The 20,188-nt window shown below is 36.3% G+C and overlaps 2 long non-coding RNA genes across 2 annotated transcripts in view; both read left to right on the top strand.

Annotated features, from left to right (window-relative positions):
• LOC147483930 (uncharacterized) overlaps positions 1-20,188 on the top strand; it is a 53,525-nt gene that overhangs the window by 448 nt on the left and 32,889 nt on the right. Inside the window, exon 2 of the long non-coding RNA XR_015205947.1 lies at positions 918-1,108. This is a non-coding gene — a long non-coding RNA (uncharacterized LOC147483930). The remainder of the gene's footprint in view (positions 1-917; positions 1,109-20,188) is intronic.
• On the top strand, positions 7,473-7,952 carry LOC147483931 (uncharacterized). Its single transcript, XR_015203969.1, has 3 exons — positions 7,473-7,504; positions 7,615-7,716; positions 7,828-7,952. It is a non-coding gene; the product is annotated as an uncharacterized LOC147483931 (long non-coding RNA).

Raw genomic sequence — 20,188 nt, forward strand, 5'->3', positions numbered from 1 at the left:
TTTGTATTGCGATTATATATATATATATATATATATATATATATATATGATATATATATATATATATATATTTATTGTACATCCTATCCTAAAAAGTTTATTTCAACAGTGCATTTCAACAATGAATTAGTGTATGATTTTTTGTAGATATAATCTACTCTTCATGGATTATATCTCTACAAAAAATTAGCTCAATCCAATATGTGGAACTTTGTCATCTTCCAGTGTTTAAGTTTGCAATTTTATCTAACGGTCTAGAAATAATTTTAAGTTTGACAAGGCTAGAAATATTGGATTGAGCTAATTTTTGTAGAGATATAATACATGAAGAGTAGATTATATCTACAAAAAATCATACACTAATTCATTGTTGAAATACTTTTATATATATATATATATATATATATATATATATATATATATATATATATATATATATATATATAATTTGTTTTTGATAAAGAGTCCATCAATCGGTAAATGATAGATCTAACAGGCAAAAACTGAAATGTAAAAGAAAAAAGATTAAAAACAATCATCACCATCATATCATATATATTAGCTCTTGTTCTCATTTTCTGCTTTGTTCTCCCTGTTTTTTTTTTTAGTAACTTATTGTACCATATTGGAACGGCTTCAATTGATGAGGAGATTAACCGGTTGAGTACTTTGTGCTAATTCTTGTGAGTAGGTCTGTAGTAGGTGTGCCCTGAATCACAAGTCAAGCCTTACTTTGACATCTAATGGAATTGAAAAGTTCACTTTGCATTTTTATAATTTACATATTGATTGGATCCTCCAACTTTTAATAATTTTTATATGGTAACCTCCTATTTTAATAGACTATGACTATCTTTGAATTTGATGAATGTTAGTGTATCATACTCTTCAGCTGTTCTTTTATTTCTCTTTGACAGAGGGCAAGCTCATCCAGTTGGAAGTTCCACACCATATTTTGGACCTTCTCGGAATCTAGATTTTGAGCTCTGGAGGTGTCATTTTAGATGCTAAAATCTAAATTAATTAGAGCTATTTCTCTCATCAACAACTAGGGATATTCAGGCATGGGAATATGTACTTCTTTGGGCTTTCCTTGAAAAAATCTTTAGTAAGCCATAAACTTCGATTGCTTGTTAAACACATTGAGTTCAATATACCGCAAAATTGCCGCTGCAAAGTTTTACTATCACTACACCATAACTGCTATTTTGTAACAGGGCAAATTTTCAATAAGTAACGGAAATAATTGTTACTCATTAAGTAACGGATATATCCGTTACTTATGACCGCAAGTGTTACTTAAAATCTTGAATTATAATATAATAATATTTTCACAATTTTCTTGGATATGCTAACACTTATATCCGTGAGAAAAGTAGAAAATTAGGCAACAAAATTAAAATAATTTGAAAAAGAAAAGAAAAAACCGGAAGTGGGCCAGTATTTGGTCACGCGCTTGGCTTTCATTCTTTCCCCCCCTTTTTTTTTTTCGGCTAACACTTAATTAGCCAATTCTAATTTGAGCGTCCCGCTTTTTTTTGGCTAACACTTAATTAGCCAATTCTAATTTCGCCGTTTTTAAGTTAGGAAGGAAACAAAAGAAAAAACTCTCTTAAGAACCCTAATCTTGTGAAACAGTCTTGCGATTTCTTTCTCTACTTCTCCAACTTTCTAAAACCCCAGGTTAGTGAGTTGACTCTCTCGATTTCGACTTCGAGTCAATTTGTTTACCGATTCGTCACATCAATTTTTACCATATTGTTTTTTTTTATCGATTGAAAAATCAATTTTTTCTTTCTCTCTCTCATTCTCCTGGTTTAATTATTTGTAGAATTCCAGTGGACTATTGGTAACGAAGTGGACTGATCAAAAGTGGAAGTTCAAAATTCGGTAAGCTTCCAATCGGTGCTCACTCTACTTTTGAGTCTACCTTGTTTAATGAATCTAGATATAGTTGTTGAATAATGTTTTAGCTGGTTTGGGTACTGGGGCTTTTTATTAAGTTGCGTCGGGTCCTAGAACTGCGGTTGTTACTAGTGTTATTGGTGGTTTGGCTGCTAGTCTTTGCATTGTTTCTTTGGTAAACATGTTGTTAAAAGATATGTTCCTATTTGATTATGACAATTTTCATGCTGTTGTTAGAGAGGGGTAAAATGGGGGTTTAATCGACGGTTTATGTTTTTGTTTTTTAGAATAAATTACATGTTTTGTTCCTGTTACATTTTATGATGATGGTAACTCTATGTTAAACAAACAATTTATGGTATTGTACTCAATGTATTGAGTTACACATTGTCAAGTGCTGAAATTTAAAATATTTTGGAATCTTAAGTACTGGATGTTATCTTAGATATAGTTGTTGAAGTAGTTTTCTTTCTCCAAATTTTTTTTTTCTCTGCGATGCTATTGAGAAAGATATATCATTATTGTACACACTTGAATATTTAGTTTGGTTGAATTACTGTATTATGCGAGTTTATATTTTGCAATGCTGATGATAAAATAAGAGGTTGCTACTGAATTCTGACAATGCTTGTATAATTTGCACATCCTATGAACGACTAGTGATATGTTAGGCGACATTGTTTCAAAAGTAAGGTTAAGTCATATCGAAAATAGACGAAGATTAAATTGGATTATATAGGTTTGAGTATGGAGCTCATTTCAGTATGGGGGTTAATGAACTAGTAATTATGCATGATTATAATCATAACTTCCAGATCATTTATGCATTGGTTTTATCTTGCGAGCTACGTAGTATTTAAACGTGTTTGTATTTAGCGCACGTGTTGGACTTATTGGACTTATTGGTTTTATTTGGTTTTTATTTTATGTATATAAAGTTTCTGTTATTTATATTTATGATGCCGTTTGTTTCTTGTTTTTTGGTTGTACTTGGATAGCTAGTTGTCTGTTATTTATGCTGATCATTATTTCCCTTGGTGTCTAAATATAGTATAGAATGTCATAACCAATAGATAAAGAATGGATGAGTGAAAACGAAAGAGGCGGCGTAGTCTATTCATTGGGAGTTGAGGTTTTTCTTAAATTTGCAGAGTGGAAGTTGGGCGGGAAGAAGTGTCCTTACCCGTGCAAGAAGTGTCGGAATAGGTATTGGTTGACGTATAAAGAGGTTGGATACCATTTAATCTCAAAAGGTATAGAGAAGTCCTATCGTGTATGGACTTTTCATGGTGAGGACTTATCTAACACTGCTGTTCATCCTCCATTGGTTGCAAATATTGGAGAAAAAACCTCGGATGATGATGGGTTTGAGATGGGGGACACTGAGGAAGAAACCATTAGGGATGTTGGGATTGGGATGAGAAACTTTGTCGACTCTGCTTTTGGATTACATGGTGATGCGGTGGCAGGTGATGACAGTTTGGGAATTGAATTTGATGAGCCTTATGTTCCTGAACCAGACTTAGGAAAGAGGTATTACGATTATAAGAAAAAGGCAACTAAAAAATTGTATCCTACATGTGAAGGTCCTGAGACAACTCTCTCAGCACTTGTAGAACTTCATAATGTAAAGAAAGAATTTTGTTGGTCTGGAACTGGTATGACAGTACTCTTATCCTTGTTGAGGCGATGGTTGCCTAAAGGTAACACCCTCCCTGAAAAGTATCCGGTAATGAAGGAGATGTTGAAAGACTTAGGGATGAAGGCTACGTGCATTCATACATGTGAGAACAATTGTATCTTATATTGGAAGACGAACAAAGATTTGACAGAATGTCCCGAGTGCCAAGCACCAAGGTTTAAAGTTAAGGAGGGGAGTAAAGGGAAGAAGAATTCCAAGGAGCCTAACAAGGTACTAAGACATTTTCCTTTAATTCCAAGACTCAAGCGGTTGTATACTATACCGTGGATAGTGCATGAGATGACATGGCATGCACGAGCAGAGACTTCTGCGGCTTATATGCGTCATCCAATTGATTCAGGTCAGTGGAAAATTTGTAAAGAAAAATGGCCAAACTTTGCTAATGAGCAGCGCAATGTTTGGCTTGCAATTGCAACCGATGGGTTTAATCCACGTGGCATTCAATCTACTAGTTATAGTTGTTGGCCTGTTATCACGTGTGCCTTACAATCTCCCCTTCTATGTGCATGAAAGCAGAGTTTCAGATGTTGTCTTTATTTATACCGGTCCAAAGGCACCAAAAGGAGACATCAATGTTTTTCTTGAACCATTTATGCGATGAGTTAAAAGAGTTGTGGAAAGGAGTGCCGGCTTATGACATGAACAAAAGAAAACTTCACTTTGAAGGCTATGCTAATGTGGGGTATCCATGATTTGCTGCAAGATATGGAAACTTAGCGGGGCTGTGTAACACATGGTTACAAAGCTTGTCCCTGTTTGTGGTGACAATACTCCTTCCATATATTTGAAGTCTAGTAGGAAAAATGTATACTTAGATTACCGTATATTTCTTAAAGGCAATCACCCGTTCAGGAACGGCAAGTACTTGGGGCTAGTGGGTAGCAAGAAAGAAGAGCGTAGAAATCCTCCTCAACGATTAAATGGCGATGTACTTTTGCAAACATTGAGTTATGTGAAGTATAAACCTGGTCAGAAGCGGAAGAGAGGTGGTCAAATTGTGGTTGACGACAATGAAGGTAATGAAGTTACATCGGCCTGGTATAGAAAGTCCATATTGTTTTTCCTTGTTTACTAGATCTATCACAAAGTTCGTCATGTTATTGATGTGATGCACATTGAAAAGAATGTTGCAGAGCACATACTAGACATGATCTTTAATAAGAAAGACAAATCGAAAGATACAGTCCAGGCACGAGATGATATGAGGGAACTTGGCATACACCGGGATCAGTGGATGCAAACTGACCCTGCAAGTGGGAAACAAGTTAAACCTACAGCACCGTTCTTCCTAGATAAAGAAGAGAAGATGGATTTCCTTAAAACTTTGAAAACTTTGAGGCTCCCTTCAGGTTTTTCATCTAATCTGAGTAACATTGTCAGTCTTGATCCACCTGGTTTGCTTGTAATGAAGTCACACGACTATCATGTGATTATGCAATATCTTTTGCCCGTGCTACTTCAACATGTTTTTCCAACTCATCCTGATTTGCGGAAAGCTCTTCATCAGATAAGCTTATTTTTTAACCTTTTGTGTTCGAAAGTTGTAATTCGGAAAGAAATCCAAGATGCCAAGTACATGGTTGTAGAGGCGTTGTGCGTGCTGGAAAAGTACTTTCCACCATCATTTTTTGATATTAGCATTCACCTTGTTGTGCATCTAGCTGATGAGGCATTAATGTGTGGACCAGCTCAAAATCGTTGGATGTATCCGTTTGAACGGTAAATAATCCTTCTTTCAATCCCAATTCTTTTTTCCTTGCTTTTAAATAAAATTAATAAATGCATTCATGGGTTTATCACTTAATTAGGTCAATGAAGGAGTGCAAAGATATACCCAGTAACAAACGATTTGTTGAAGGATCGATTGCAGAGTCGTATCTTGTCTTAGAGTCTATTAGGTATGCAATGGAGTACATTCCAAATTCACAGCCCAAGAATCACAAAACCAATGGTCAAGTGTTTCTAGATGAAAATGATGAATATAACGATGAGGGTTCTGTGCTTGAAGGTAAAGATGTGATTTTGTCGAAGGAGCAATTTGTACAAATCCGTAGATGGCTACTTTTCCGTTTGGAAGTCGATGGACTTGATGATCACTACAGGTGTTAGTGTTTGGCATGAATGTTTACTTCCCTATTAATAAATTCACACATATATACTAACTTATTTGAATAAATTGTACTGAGTATCGTGAGTCTTTGCAATCTAGTTCCCGAGGCAGCAGAAAAGGGATAACAAAGGCAGTAGTAGAGATACAAAACAGATTTTATCGATTGGTTATATAATAAGGTATTTGTTAATTAGGATAGTAAGTTATGTTTTTATGTTATTTTCACTTTTGAATTGTGGTATGTTTTTTCTGTAGTTGTTGGAGAATGGCGACACTTCATCTGAATTGTGGTTCTTTGCTAGAGGACCATTGTTCAAAGCTAAAACTTTCGAAAAGTATCGCGATCAATGGTTATGTATTTTCTACTAAGTCTCACGATGAAACCGTTCTTACGCAAGACTGTGGTGTTTGCATGAGTGCAATTACTACATTTACATCAAGTAGGAAAGATAAAAATCATATCGATGCGTCTGTTAGGTGGTATGGAGTCATCAAACAGATACTAGAGGTGAATTACACAAATTTCAAGGAAGTGGTGTTTTATTGTGATTGGGTTAGGGTGGAAGATAAGACCAATGGATGTAAGTTATGCCTAGACTCTAACTTGGTGGTGGTAAATTTTAATCGGCTCAAGAGTTCCGACAAAATGTTAGATGAGCCAGCCATTTGTGCCAAAGAAGCCAATCAAGTATTCTATTCGAGGGATTTGAAATATCCTGATTGGTGGGTGGTCATACATTCACCAAGGCAAATGACTAACGAAGTGGACAAGCTAGAAGCACCAGAACCAGAAGACTTCCAATCTACTCTTGCAGAGCAACCTCATTTGAGATCACTGCTAGAACCACGTCGTTGATTGTAGTGTGCAATAATTTTGAAAATATGTTCAAATGCTTGCCTTCCTTTTTTTATGATCATCTTAAGATTTTCTAGTAGTTTGGAAAATTAATTTTGGATATTATGGTTAATTTGATAGTGCATATTCTTTTATTTCTTTTCGTTCTTTTTGAATAATTGGTTATGTCATATTTTAAGTGTTATGAAATCCTTAATAATTTGTTTTCAAATGTTGTTGGAAATTGTTAGGCTATTTTTAAATAATGGAATCAGGTGGTACAACTGCACACCGTACTGCATCAGATGCCTCTTCTCCCACAGGTCAATGTATTTCTCAATCATCCAAGAAGACACAATTAATGGGTCCCTCCGGGAAAGTGCTTGTTGAGTTATGGCCTAAGGCCAAATTGTTGGACAAAATGCAAGCAAGTTCAAAACTGCAATAGGGAACCAAGTGAGGCTTAATATCCCTATCAACACCAAGGATTGGAGACTAGTGGATGGTGGCTTTAAGGATGCAATTTGGAAAGCCTTGACGGTAATTATTTTTATTTATTTATTTAATGTGTTAATTAAATAATCAACTTTACCATTAAGCTAAGCTATGTCTTAATATATTGTTTCTTATCAACTGTACTCATGATAGGAGGAATTGAATTTAATGTCGAAAACTTTGAAGCTCGATCCGTTGGTCGAGACAAATTATTCTCAAAAACTTAGGACCGTAAAGACATACTGAGGGCAAAGTTTTTGGAGAAAGCTGAAAGCATTGAAGCGACTAAGGAAAACTGCCCACCGCTATTAATCCCGCTCTTTGGGTAGATTTTGTCGACTATGAGCTTCAGACTAAAGTAAAAGAAAGGAATGCGAAAAATGCGGCAAATAGGTCCATGAATACTATTGGTAGTACTAATGGTAGGAGAACCTTCTCCCAAAGGCATAACGATTTGGTACGTATTATTTTTTAAATTATTAACCCTTTTGATTATGTATATAGATATGAATACTATTGTCGTCCTTTTTGAAGCACTATTACTAAGCATTGATTATTTGCCTGTAGCAACAACAAAACCCTCAAGCAAAAATAACTCGAGTTGATGATTGGCTTAAGGGTCGTGAACGCAGTGATGGAACAGTTTTGGAAAGTGCTCGGGAAAAATATGTGAGTAGAAGTTTTACTGCTTCTATTTTGTAACTTCAGTTTTTGATTGCTACCGGGTATATTTTGGGCTATTTGATTGCTTTTAAAAAAAAAAAAAACAAATAAATGCAGGATCAAGTGAAAGCAGTTAAAGAAAGAAGACTAGCATCTGGAGAGACTGACACGGGAGACATCGACTCCGATGCATTGACTGAAGTACTTGGCAAGGATAAGAAGAACCGTGTTCGTGGAGTTGGTTCTAATGTTTCTAGGAAGCAGCTACAACATGCTCCTGTCATAAGCGCTTTACTCAACCAAATGGCTGCTACATCAATTGCAAAGGTTGAGGCCGATGTGGCTAATTTTAAATCAAAGGTCGAGACAGACATGTCTGAGGTCAAATCAATGCTCAAGGTCAGTTTTTTCTTGGCAATTACGGTTAATGGTTAGAGTTAGTAATATGTGAACCACACTTTAAAATTGTCATGTCTTCATCTATACCCGCATAGGTTCTCCTTCAACAACAACTAGGCAATACTACGACGAAAGGCAATAATGTGACGACCAATGCCAAAGCATATATGGGTGTGACTACACCCGAACTGAAGTTGGTTCAAGTTCGCTCAACGCCATTCTCCGGCAACCCCTCGAACTTGACTCCTGCTTTTTGGGTCGGCTTTGAACAGCCCTAGAGTCACATTACTAGATAAGTTTGGTACGAAGTTGCTAAAGGGTCTATTGATTTAAGTGCAAAAATTTGTCATGGCGAATTTCGGTTGGTGGAGAGAGAAGAGTGTATATTGATGAAGTATTGGTTCGATGCTACTGTTTATGATGGTCCACAAGATGGTAATGAAACTTTGAATGCTTGGCTTGAAGGAGGGTATATAGCTTGGCTTGATGGGCGATTGAAGTATGATTGATGTTTGTAGGTTTTAGACCTTTTTGGATTTCTCTACTTTTGCTCTTCTTGCTTTAGTTGAAGCTCAAGACATATTTTTATGTGGTTGTGGTTGCCATGACTTGGAACTTTTTGGGTGTGTTGTCATGCCTTGAAATTTTATGTGGTTAGTCTTGTCTAGTTGTAATAATATAATGAACTCTTTAGCTGTCAAATCTTTTTATTGGTTTTATAAAAGTGACTTGCCTTGTTGTAAACAAACCAAGGCCTTTTTTGTGTATTTAAGTTTAAGTGCGGATGGCGGATGTCGAGATATTTTGAGCAATTAGTAGTCGGCGGGGGATCGTAAACCCCTGGTTAGTTTTTGTTTATTTTTTCTTCTTCTTTCTATTAGCTATTTTAATATGAAGTTCTTATTTTCATTTATATTACTAATAAATGTGTAATTGTTTGATGCATGCGAGGTTCATACTGTTGGAGAAATGCTGTCGAGTGGTGACTTATGCTAAGCCACTAAGGTACCACGAGAACATCTCGAACTCTTTTCATCACTTTCTTGTGTGTGTTGAAAAGCTTGTGGCTTCTCTTATATCAAGTGCGAACAACTAAGATAATCATATGAATTCTACTAATTGTCTAAAATAGCAAGCCTTTGGTGATTCTACATTGCTCATATGATGATTTGTGATGATGAGTTTGGATCTGTTGAATTGTAAACAATCAGAAACATCAATGGCGGCAGCACGTCCTCATAGTGCAGAAACAAGACCTGGGAGCTCTCAGCTATCGCGGTTTGCTGAACCCATGTTTGAAAATTCTGCTGCATGGGGTGTGGCTTAAGCTAGCAAAAGATTGGTAATGCTTTTAGATGGTTTATTATGTACAATGCATGTGTATATACATTCTCAACTCTGAAGTACATTCTAAGTTTCTAACAAATATTCGTGAAATGATTTATTTTCTTCTCTCTTAAATACTGTAGTTAAATGTGCACTTCCTGGAACATTATGGCTTGCTTTTGTTGTTTAATATATGATTCTGTCAATGCTGCAATTAGAAAGTCTGATTTCATCATGCTTAGTGATAACCCGAAAAAACAATAAAACACTAATATTAATGTTAACAAGAACACTAATACGAAATCCTACCGTTCTTACGTTTAAATCAATATTTCCTACTCTCAAAACATATTCATGCAATATAATGAGTAAGGAATTCGTTCCACTCTCAATCTATCAAGACTAAATTGAATTCAACTACTCAAACCCAAAAGGAACAATGGTGAGAGTGATGTGTTTGGTGTTTAAACTAAAACTAATTATAAATTTAAGACAACTAAATCTAAAGATTCTAACTTTATGAACTTTAACAAACAATAATTAAAATCTAACATCAATAACTACGAAATGACTAACAACCAAGAAATGAAATTAGATCTAAGCAATAGATAAATGACAAAATCGAATTTGATCAATAATAAACTACTTGATTTATCTAATGAAGCAATAACAATATTTTAATACTTTAAATTAAAACAAGGAAAATGAAAACTAATAAAAATGGAGATTCAAAACTAGATCTAGATCTAAAAACTAATCTAGATCTATCTTTTTCTAACCCTAAACTCCATTACATTAGCTTCCTAACCTAACTGCCTTTGCTACCTAACCTAATTGCCATTAACAAAGAGCTAAGCTTTTGTTTTTATACATCCAGATCCAAAAATCGTGCATGGGCTTGGAGTCATGTTTTGGGCCGGAAAATCGGGCCCAAAACCCAATTTCTTTAATCCAAAATGGCCTCTTCAGCTGCAGTTGGCTTCCACAGACTTTTCATCCACTTCTGCTCCTCTGATTGGGTCAAGGCTTGGACCATTGGAAAGCTCTTTCCGAGTCGGTCGTTTTGACATAAGGTAGGCCCAATTCCGAGGTCTGAGTCCAAAGATACGGCCTTTGGAAGTTCTGCTGACTTTTGCTCCTTTATCTCGCTAAAGTGGCACATTTCGCATCGCGTAATGGACTTTGAAGCCCGAAATGCATAAAACACGTAATCAGTATTAACTCTTACTTATTATTCACATAATTGGTCTAATGTATGATTATTAAGGGGTTAAAACTACAGTTTTGGGCTCTTATCAAACCACCCTAAACAAACATTTTGCTTGTCCTCAAGCAAATATGAGAAATTAGAATAAGTGACCAAAAATGGAGTTCTAACTACTCTCGTTTATTTGAGTGCGATTGCATTGACCATATGCAACAAGGCCTTAAACCACTATGAATTCCCTAGTGGACGAGTTATAGCCTCGTGAGAGTTTTCGAGTGAAGGTACTCACAAACTTCATCTATACTTCTGGCGACTAAGAAAATAAAACTATTGTTTCCTTATTCATGCTCAACTATCTATACATCTCTCTAGCAATTACATAAGAATAACCCGATGGAACCTTAAGCTAATATATGCATAATAATCAATCATCTAAAATAAACATATAACAATGAGTAATCTTATGAAATGTAATAGCAGTCCGTTTCGAAAACTTCGGAATAAGCGTCCTTAAGTAGGTCCTCACATAAATGTCAAGACAAAACCACTCGATTTTTCCCTCAAGTTTTCGCTCTCCGGTGTGCGGTGGGCACACTTTACCTTTACAATCTCAATGACACAAAGGAATAGGGTCGATCAAACACATCCGCCACTTACTATCACACTAACCTATTCCTAATTGAGCTAGAGGTCTTTATTAGGTGTTCATGGGGATTAGGAGATGGTTTAAGAAGGAAGGAAATGGATATTCTAGAGGACAAGTCTGAGAGATAATAGAGTCTTCATATTATGTATGTAACTAGAAAACCTTGTTATTTTTTTTGCTTCTACACTTTGTTTCCATCCTTAGCCGTATTTTTTTCTTTTCTTTGGCCTTTGACTCCCTTTTATTCTATTTTTTTGGAGTTTTTATTTATTTTTTTTTTTTTTTCTTTTCTTTGGATGGAAACTTCTTTTCTTTATTTTCCGGAAGCAATTAACTAACTTTTTGTTTACCACGTTTTTCTCTTCTTCTTTCTTCACTCATTTCTATTCTCGGACTTATTCTAGATTGGGTAGGTTGATTTATTATATTTTTTTATTTTGTTTTGTTTTTGTAACGGGGGTAAATGAATTGTGGTTTATGGAAGGCTAAAGAAAGGCTCAGAGGGGCGACTAGCGGAAAATAATTCATAGGTTTGAATTTTTGGCTATATCGATCCAAAGAGGGCCTAAATTCTCGCTTAGGATATGGTTTAGTGATCAAGCAAGTGGACGTGTGATTTCTCTATCGGATTTTACTTCTCCCTTGTGTCATTTCTCAAATGTTTCGCTCATATAAGGCTTTAGGCTATATTCTCCACCAGGATTTGTAGAATAAAGTACTCTAGCCTAGATTTAAAAACTTCACGCTAACAATCATAGATACTCATGTAATAAATTTATAGATAGATGCAAAGATTATTACCTACATATTAACCTAAGTTTCTAACAATTATTACGATGCAAATGACATTGAGACTTCTAGATTGTTAAGAGCATGGAGAAAGAAAACAATACCAATATTCCTAAGTGTATAGCATACTTTTTATTTATATTTTTGAATTTTTGAAATTTTAACTAGAAAACAAGTGCATATTATACATATCTATATCCTAACGGATGCCTTAATTACACGTATTTCTATGCCCCCCAAACAAAGCATGCTTTGTCCTCAAAGCATTTAAATAAAGAGGGTAGAAAAATACCATGGAAATGCGGAAATTCGGAACATCGCAAAACAAAGTTAGAACATACTAATATAGGAAAAAAAACCGGACTTAACTCTATAAGAGTTCCACCCATTATGGGGTTAATGTAATTAAATTGCTTGGGACATAAGCGCACACTAACCGAAACTAAAACTACCTCCACTCCAGTAAGCATTCGTCATCCTCCTCTTCTATAAAGAAGTGAGGTTACTTGGCGTCTGCCATGCCATGATAATTTGCCATGTCGCCGCGCCATTTATCATCTATGATTGCTAACCTATTAAAAGCCACTTGGTGGGATGGGGTGTAAGGTGCAACCTCGATGAGGTTGTATCCTCCACCCTTGCCAAGTCATTATTGCGGAAAGATCGAATAATAGAATTGGTGGGTCTCACAATATCGACCCCAACCCGGTCCGTGAAAGCGGGCACAAAAAACAGGGAAGAAACATATCATAATACGACAAACTACTATAGGCATAAGAAGATACTTATGCCTCATGCTATGGGCTTGTGCTAAACTAGACATTAAAGGTCTTAGGAAGGTCATATAGCGGGCATTCCTCAGCTAAAGCAAGGAAAACATCGCATGAAGTGGCATCATTAGCAGGAAGAAAAATGTCACCCCCTAATATGTTTAGCATGATAAAGAACATTACCGTATCACATTAAGGGACAAGCTACCAAAGGGCTACATTATATGTCCCTTGGTCCTCTACACGGAAAATGTCGGACCCATAAGCCTCATACAAAAAGTCATAAGTGTAGACATGCATATTATCTACCCAATAGCATCATGGGTCTTGTATTTCAAATGGGCATGGCAAGTCCAAGAACAAATGCTTGCAAGAAGCATAAGCAGTCCCCACTACGTGTGTGATCACCTCATGAAACCAAGCACCATAAGTAGTGCTTTGAAACAAATCTTGAAAGATTGTTCGGTATCAATGTAGGAGATGTCATCTCAAAATTACGCTCTGGAATAGCTGTGAATGATCGAAACTACCCAGAGAAAACTGGAATTTTTCTGGTCCACGGAAGTCGGCGCTGGCGCTTCATTATAGAGCGCGAGTCGCCTCAAATTTTAGAATTCCAGTGTTTGGTTTTGAATTGGTCGCCAACTTGGCAATGGTGGCGCTCTAGTCGATAGATGAGTGAATTGGTCTTCGGCAAAGCTTGGCGGCAGGCCTCTAACTAAATTTTCAAAAATGTGAAGAGGCCTTGCGCTCGATGAAGCGTAGGCGGGCCTGAAGAAATGAAACCGGAGTTTAGATGAAAAAGAAAGTAAAACTTGGAGTGGATGGGCGGGATGATGGTGGAATGTATTGTGGTTTGTTAGTGTAGAAAGAAGGAAGTTTATATAGGTTTTGAATTGTTAAAACGAATCGGTAGGTTGCCAAAAAAAAAAAAAAAAACTTTAAGGCAATTTCCGGAAACAATAAAATTTTCGAACCCGAAAACGGAAACAACTCATATTCTTGATTCTAAAACAACCCTAATATCTTTCATATTGGATTTAGACTAGTAACTTCTAAACTCTCTTAGATTTCATCCTACCACCACATCTAATCATAGGTATGTCAATTACGACAATATTCTCAACCTTCACTCCAAAACAAACTCTAAAATGGAGGATCTTCTACAAATCATGATATAATAAATAATACCACCCCCAAACAATTCGGGAAGGTGGGATTAACAATAAAATCCATGCACAATTTGAAAAGAACCACATTATATTAAAATTGAAATTCAAACAACATTTAACTACCAAATTCAAAGTTAACTACGGAATTTAACAACGTAACATCCTATCTACTAAAAATAATAAAAAACAACATCAAAACGACAAACAAGAAGAAATCTAACTACTCTTCAAGGGAGTGAGGTGGGGGTAAGAATAGGAATTTGAGTGATCAAGAATGGAAAAACCAAACACCCCACCCCCAAACAAATTTTTGAAAACAGGTTTGTAAAAATTTGTTTTAAAACGGGTCTTTTTAAAGTCGATTCCTAGACTTAAAGTGATATATATGTATTTACATGCGGTTTCCCATATATCAATAATCTAAAAAGTTGTGGGTCTTTCCACAAATAATTAACATGGAATGCACCATCAAACGTAATTAAGCACCAAGATTTCCTATGATGTAGCTTAGTGGAATGAGAGTAAAGCCTTATAGATCTAAAACCTAATCGAGCATACAGTTTCTTCTTTGTGAAGGAATGCCAAGTAAATGAACATGAGAAAATTGATGGTTGTGGAAGATCATTAGGATGTGGATAATTGTGAGAAGGAAAAAATGGAAAAAATGAAAAAGTGTCGTGGCTTATCCTTGGGTGTTACTTCTTCACCAGTTGGTTTTAGATAGTTATGAAGCATAGGAGAAACGCCAAGGTCAAGTACAAACTCAATGGTTCTTTGAAAAGGTAGAGGGCGAGGAACATTCGTGATGGAAGGTGAATGAGTGACATGAGGATGTGAGGTGGGTGAATGGTGTTCAACTAGTGTTCTTAGGTCTATATCATCGAGGCTTTGAGATATGCAAGACATTCCTCAATAGGTGGGTAAGAAGAATCACCTTTGGGATAGAGGGCTTAAAAAAATTCTTCTTCCGCCATGGCGTCAAGAGATGAATGGATGTCAATAGGAGAGAACTCAAGGAGTCGAAGGAAATCTTCCTCGATATTATCTACGTCTAGGGAGTAGAAATTGTGATCCTTGTCTTCTTCCATAAGAGGGGTATCTACTAGTGTGGGGACTAAAGTGTCAGCCGCACTAATGTGAGGTACAAAACTCTCAATGGACTTCACTTCTCCTTCTATAGGCAAACCTAGTTGTCCCTGTTTTTGTCTAAACATGTTAACTTCTACAGAAAGATTTCCAAAAGAAAGAGTCATTGAGCCATCCCGACATTGATTTGGGCATTGGCGGTTGCCAAGAAAGGGCGCCCTAAGATGATGGGAATGGAATCATGAGCAACTTCCGTGTCGAGAATAACAAAGTCGTTGGGATAGTAAAAATCTGAACTTTAACAAGAATATTTTCAACTACACCCTTGGGATACTTAATAGAACGATCGGCTAACTGCAAAGTCATTTTGGTTGGTTGAAGTATTGTTAGACCAGTTGTTTATATAAATAAAAAGGGAGTAAGTTAACACTCGCCCCGTGTCTAATAAAGCGGTTGTTGTTATGAAGGTATCACCTAAGGTGCATTGTCTGATGGATAGGGACCGGGGTCCTTGTACTTAACAATTCCGTTATGTTCGGATAAAGAGGGATATTGTTGGATTAAGAATGCTTCGTGGGGTATGTTGGTTTTCCTCTTCTTGGTGCACAACTCTTTTAGAAACTTAAGCGTGTCGGGTAGACTTTTATAGCTTCTAGAAAAGGTAGGTTTATAGTCAAATTTTTAAACACTTCCCTAATCTCATCAAAATTCTCGTCCTTTTTAAACACAACTAGTCTTTGGGGATATGGTGCTTTATCGCTATTTTTAGCGAAGGGATAAAAGTTTTATTAGTCTTTGCTTTATCTCTAGCCGTTTTCCAACTAGGTGTCCATATTGGAACCTCTAGGTGTAGGGTCTTCACTTTCTATTATTGGGTCTTGTAATGTTTTCCCTTTTTGGTTGTGGTTTAACCGGTACTTCTACGGTTGTAGGGTCTTCTGGTTTCTATTATAGTATTTGGTATGGTATCATTTTAGTTTGCGGGTAATCTTTAGGCATAGTCACTTGGTTATCAACTACTGCGCCCTGAGCGAAGGGTAGTGACTGCACTGTAGGTCCCCTGGTTTATATTACCATTACAAGAAAATCTTGTTTATTTCAAAGCGGTGTTTGTTGACTTAGGATTAGGCCTTTGCTTGACTTGAAAACTCGCCCGGTTTGGTTATTATTTTGGTTAGAAGACATGTCAATAACCTTTTGGCACAAAGACTGCATCATTTGCATTGTTTGTTTCATCATATTAGAGTTTTGATCATCGATGATCTTTCATCAAGTTGGAGTTTTGTTGCATAATTTGATTTTGTTTCTCCAACAAGGTCACTACTACTTTGTCGTAGATGGTTGTATTGGAATTAAAGCTTGTTGGCGTTCATGTCTTGATGTTGATAGTGCGGGTTATAGGTACTAAACCTCTATTCTGGTCACCTAAGTTCCCTTGTCCTTGATGTTGAAGTTAACTGGTTGAAGTGTGGTGGTTGTGGTGGTGTTTGTGTATAGATAAGAGGACAATAGAAGTCGGAATGCTCAAGACTACAAATGCACATTACAACGAGTAGAGTTAATGTTCATTTGGAGTGGGTTGTTGTTGAACGAGAGATGGCATCTACCTTTTAGTGAGGGCATCGATAAAGAGTTTTAAGCTTCGGGATCATGTTTAACCTCACGAAGAAGAAGGAGAGGAGCCGGAGAAATCGCGTTACCCCAATTGTTGTTCCTCTTAGATTGATCTTCTAAGAATGTATAAGCCTCAAAGGCTCCTTTACTAAGAAAACTACCCCGACATACGATATCTAGAACCTCCTTATGATAATGTGAAAGCCCTTGAAGAAAGCACGAACAAGCGTGTCTTTTCGCAAGATTATGATGCGGGCATTCAATGAGAAGATCGATGAAACGATTCCAGGCCTCCTCGAAAAGGATTCATGAGGATTATGGAAGAAATGAATCTTTTTGAAGCATTTCATCTGTCTTTAGTGGTGGGTAAAATTGTTCCATGAACAATTGAACAAGTTGAGCCCATGAGTCCACAGAGTTTGGCGTTTGGGCAGTTAACCAAGACGCCGCCTTTAAAATTTAGGGTGAAAGGAAACACCCTAAGTTTAACTTTGATCTGGACTTACGCTAGGATGATGGAATGTAGTGAGAACTTGGGTCTATCCACGCGATGTGTTGGTAAAGGCTTCTCGTGGTCTAAACCATGAAAAACCGGTAACAAGTTAAATATATTAGGGGGGATTCGAAAATCCCCACTAGGTTTTGCAAAACGATGCGCGACTTAGGGCCATCGTTTAGGGCTTTATAAAAATCGAGAGAGAGGAGTCTCTTGTTCTTTAGCCATTGATGCAAAGTGTAGTGTGTGAAATTCTAGATAGGCGTGTTGTATTTATTTCTATGAAAAACAAGCCTGATTATACTAGAATTAAAACTCCTCGACGTAAGAAAGAGGAGTGGAAGAAAAGGAGCACCGAATGCCTCCTTGCTACAGCGTTTGAATAGCGTCTTGTATACGCGATTTAAGTGTATTTAACAAGTTAGAAACACTTAATAACTTTAAGGAATAAAAATATGCATTTACCTATGAAAATTGGGCTGTTCGGATGAATTTTCCTTGTTGGGCGCGGGTAGGGCGCGGGTTGGGCGCGGGCGCGCTCAAGGTAAGTTGAAATTACAGTGAATAAGGGCGGGTCGCGCTCAACATGGGCGCGGGCGCGCTCCAGGGTTTTCAAGTTTTAGGCCTTTTATCGTACTTCAAAAAATCTGAAATTTTTACAGTAATTTGCTAAGACGTCTATCAAGTAGCCTGTAAAATTTCAGATCGATCGGAGCAGTGAAAGTCCCTCTACAGCCCTCCAAAGTTTGCGAAACCGTTTTCGGACACAATACAAACAACCGAATGGTTAACCCATCAAAACAAATCCAAAAATTTCCAAATTTTTACTGGAGACTCCTGACAGATTCTAGTTGTTCCTGTAAAAATTTTAGAGCAATTGGATGTCTACAACCTCTCCTTATTGGATGGTGTTCCAGATATTAAGTGTTTGCAACACTGCAGAAACACACTGGAAACACTCTACTATTTAGGAGGTCAAAACAAATCAAAACTCATCAAATTTTTACTACAAACTCCTGGATTAGGATAGATACTCCTGTAAAAATTATAGAATTTTTAGAACTCCCTAAGTAACCTTATTCGTCTGTTTTTCAAGAACATACGGTGTGAAAACTGAAATGCAGCACTGTAAAGATCGTATTTGTTTTACAAGGTAAACCAACTCTGAAAAATCTGAAAATATTCTAGTAAATCAACAACACATTAAATATTATGTATGAATATTTTCAGAATTTTCGAAAATTTAGAAATACCTTCACCGCAGTGTTTTTTCTCGTGAATCCGCAGCCCTATTCCCTAAAACAAATGAAAGCAGTTCAAAAAATCAAGAAACAAAAATTAAAAATTAAAAGGGTGGGTGGGTAGAGAATGGGGGATTGCCCCTTGGATTCAAGCAATTGAATTCTTGTCTTGAACGAGATTAAGATGGCAGCGGCGCCATTTGATAACCCGAAAAAACAATAAAACACTAATATTAATGTTAACAAGAACACTAATACGAAATCCTACCGTTCTTACGTTTAAATCAATATTTCCTACTCTCAAAACATATTCATGCAATATAATGAGTAAGGAATTCGTTCCACTCTCAATCTATCAAGACTAAATTGAATTCAACTACTCAAACCCAAAAGGAACAATGGTGAGAGTGATGTGTTTGGTGTTTAAACTAAAACTAATTATAAATTTAAGACAACTAAATCTAAAGATTCTAACTTTATGAACTTTAACAAACAATAATTAAAATCTAACATCAATAACTACTTAAATGACTAACAACCAAGAAATGAAATTAGATCTAAGCAATAGATAAATGACAAAATCGAATTTGATCAATAATAAACTACTTGATTTATCTAATGAAGCAATAACAATATTTTAATACTTTAAATTAAAACAAGGAAAATGAAAACTAATAAAAATGGAGATTCAAAACTAGATCTAGATCTAAAACTAATCTAGATCTATCTTTTTCTAACCCTAAACTCCATTACATTAGCTTCCTAACCTAACTGCCTTTGCTACCTAACCTAATTGCCATTAACAAAGAGCTAAGCTTTTGTTTTTATACATCCAGATCCAAAAATCGTGCATGGGCTTGGAGTCATGTTTTGGGCCGGAAAATCGGGCCCAAAACCCAATTTCTTTAATCCAAAATGGCCTCTTCAGCTGCAGTTGGCTTCCACAGACTTTTCATCCACTTCTGCTCCTCTGATTGGGTCAAGGCTTGGATCATTGGAAATCTCTTTCCGAGCCGGTCGTTTTGACATAAGGTAGGCCCAATTCCGAGGTCTGAGTCCAAAGATACGGCCTTTGGAAGTTCTGCTGACTTTTGCTCCTTTATCTCGCTAAAGTGGCACATTTCTGCACGTAATGGACTTTGAAGCCTGAAATGCATAAAAACACGTAATCAGTATTAACTCTTACTTATTATTCACATAATTGGTCTAACAGTATGATTATTAAGGGGTTAAAACTACAGTTTTGGGCTCTTATCACTTAGTCTAATTATTTTCGATAATTACATTGCATATAGGGAGTGCCATCCTCCAAGATTGATGGGTTTGATTTGAGTTTTGGAGATTTCCCAACACTTGGTACTGAAAAGAATACCGAGTCGCATGATCAACAAGGTTTGCATATTTACCTCATTAAGTTTATGTTTTAATATTTAATGTAATGTGGTCATTTTCGATTTTTTATGATAAGAAATTAGTCCATACTTGAATAGCGAGTATTAATTTTCTTGACATTTTTTTCAGTTTTAGGGTTTGTTGCCTTTTCTGAAAAAATTGTTAAGGGAAACAATTTAAGATTTATAATTACCATCAAAGCTAATATTGTTAATCATTGACCTTATAAAAAACAAAACATAGGGTGTTCATCATACCAACTCAAAACCCATTTCGAAAATCAAACTCCTTGGGGAATCCGCTTTTTGTATTTTAAATTTAGAAACCTCGATATCTAAAT

The sequence above is a fragment of the Coptis chinensis genome, chromosome 8 (genome assembly GCF_015680905.1).
Source record: "Coptis chinensis isolate HL-2020 chromosome 8, ASM1568090v1, whole genome shotgun sequence".
NCBI lineage: Eukaryota > Viridiplantae > Streptophyta > Magnoliopsida > Ranunculales > Ranunculaceae > Coptis > Coptis chinensis.